Source organism: Sciurus carolinensis, chromosome 9, assembly GCF_902686445.1.
Source record: "Sciurus carolinensis chromosome 9, mSciCar1.2, whole genome shotgun sequence".
Lineage (NCBI taxonomy): Eukaryota > Metazoa > Chordata > Mammalia > Rodentia > Sciuridae > Sciurus > Sciurus carolinensis.
In genome coordinates, this window is record NC_062221.1 from 33,543,365 (window position 1) to 33,545,824 (window position 2,460).

The 2,460-nt window shown below is 36.3% G+C and overlaps 1 pseudogene; it reads right to left on the reverse strand.

The window, feature by feature from the left end:
* Nucleotides 1-1,388: 1,388 nt before the first annotated feature.
* On the reverse strand, nt 1,389-2,134 carry LOC124993395 (nucleophosmin-like; annotated as a pseudogene).
* Nucleotides 2,135-2,460: the final 326 nt, after the last annotated feature.

Sequence of the window (2,460 nt, forward strand, 5' to 3'; positions counted from 1 at the left end):
ATGTGGACCTCCTGACCTTCTCCCTTATGTAATGGATAATTTCTAGGAAACTTCCTGTTTTGGTTTAGATCTCAACATGTCCCTCAAAGAGCTCATGTATCAGGTAGTGTAGCAATGTTCAGAGGTTTAGCAGCTTTCTCCTGCTACATACCCTTCCATCATGACATTCTGCCTCAACTCAGGCCTAGAGCAATGGATTGGCTTACTATGGATTAAACATCTGAAATTTTGAGCCAAAAATAAACCATTGTTCCTCTTAGTTGTTCTTGTCAGATATTTTGGTCACAGCAATGAGAAACTGACTAACACACTTAGAGTAAGAATAATTTTTTTCTGACTTTTATGGGATGTTTACATATTAATAGGGAAGTTCGTTTATATGCCTATTTTGCTAAGAAATTTGTATAACAAAAAAGATGACTTTTCCCGAGTGTATTTTCTACCTTTATTAATATGCTCTTCATATCTTTTCTATTTGATCCATTAAAATATTACATTACATTATTTTTCTACTTTGAAATATCCTTATATTCTTAGAATAAGTATGACTGGTTTTGCTTTATTATATTTCATCTAATCTCACATAGCATTGATCATGACCTTATTACTTAACAAATAATTGATCAGGGACTTTATTATTTAACAAACCTCCAAGGAAGAACAAAAATAAATTATATCATTTAAGTTATTACACACAATTTTATATCACTTAGAATTATTATTTCACACTTATCAAAAGATTGTTAGGTTTATAGAAATACTGACTTTTATTATTTATTACATGTGTATATATAAATAAATATCTTGATATGTTATTTATTTATTTATTTTGTATTCAGAGTACAAATGTATGGCACAGATTTACCTATGTATGGAAATTTTTCTTGCTTAGATCTCCCAAAGCATTTAGTCATTGTTTTGAAAGTAATATAGAACAGTGGTCATTCCTTCAAGAACAAAACTTAGCTTCACACTTATTTAATTTAGCATCCTTTTGTTGGTAAGCTTCTGATGAACCCAATATTTTTGTTCAAAGCCTGACTCATTCTGTTTTTCTTGTTGAACCTATTTTTTTTATTCATTCAAATATTTATTGAGCAGTTAAGGAGGAGATAAATAGGTGATTAAAACATGGTCCAAGAGATGATGAAGCATATGCACAAGTAAGAGCAATATAAGGTTCACTGAATTCACAGCAGTCAAAAGTGCTTTAGGAGATCAAGAGAGAATGCTTCCAGACTGCAAGTGGCAAATCAGGAAAGGGGATTGAGATTAAATAGAAGACTTTGGGCTGGAATGTTGATGATACTCAGTATGGACTATGTTTGTCTCTCCTTTTCCTTTCTCCCCATCTTTGGGCTTAATTTACCAGTAGTGCCCAGGGCTGTTCAATGTGCTTTCTCTATACTTGTTTGCATTTTTGCTTTAATGTCTTTTGCAGAACTAGGTCCTTTTGGTGTTTTATGAGTTTTTCCTGTTGATCTTTTGATCTTGGTGTTGATGGTTTTGAGTCTTTTTCATTCTGGTTTGATTTTTGTGCATTTTTGACTGGAGTATCTCATACAGATTTCTTCACTGGAGTTTTTTCTTCAGTGTCCTCATCATCAAAATTATCATCATCATCATCATCTTCATCATGATCATCATCTTCATCAGCAGCAAGTTTTACTTTTTTCTGGGGAAACTTGCTACCACCTCCAAGGGCAGATCAGCTTTCCAGACACACTTAGGAGTTTTATATCCTCCTCCTCTTCATCTTCTGACTCTGCATCTTCCTCCACAGCTACTAAGTGCTGCCCACTAATATGCACAGGCCCTGAACCACAGTTCAACCTTAAGACCACAAGTGGTGTGATTTCAAAGCCCCCAAAGGAAACCCTTGGCTGTACAGATATTTGCAATGTTGTAAGTGTTACTGTAATTGGACTGCCTTCAGAATTCATTGTCTCTGCTTCAACAATGTGCAATTCATCCTTTGCACCAGCCCCTAAACTGACCGTTCCTAAGGATAACTAGTGTTCATTTTCATCATTATCCACCTAAAGTGATATTCTTTGTCAGCCTTTAGTTCACAACTGAAAAGATAGTTCTGGGGCCTCAGGGGGTTCACGTCCATGTCCATCGAATCTTCCATGGGGTGGTAGCATGTCCTTAGGTGGGAGAGAAGGCGAATGGAAGATAGGCTACTGCCCTAGAGAAGAGATGTGCAGGATGGAATCACGCCAGAGCTTGTTGAACCTATTTTAAGTGGCAAATAATCTTGACAGAAAAAGTACCAACCTTGGAAAGCAAATAAGACCTAAAGTGACACCAATATGAGTAGCTGTGGTCAGGGTCAAGTGTGTATAGTTCACCAAGTTCCACTTCCAGGTGGTGGAAGCAACGCAAATTGAGCAGACAGACCCCTCTAATATTTGCAAGGACTAGGCAAGACATAAGAGGAGCACCACAATATATGCC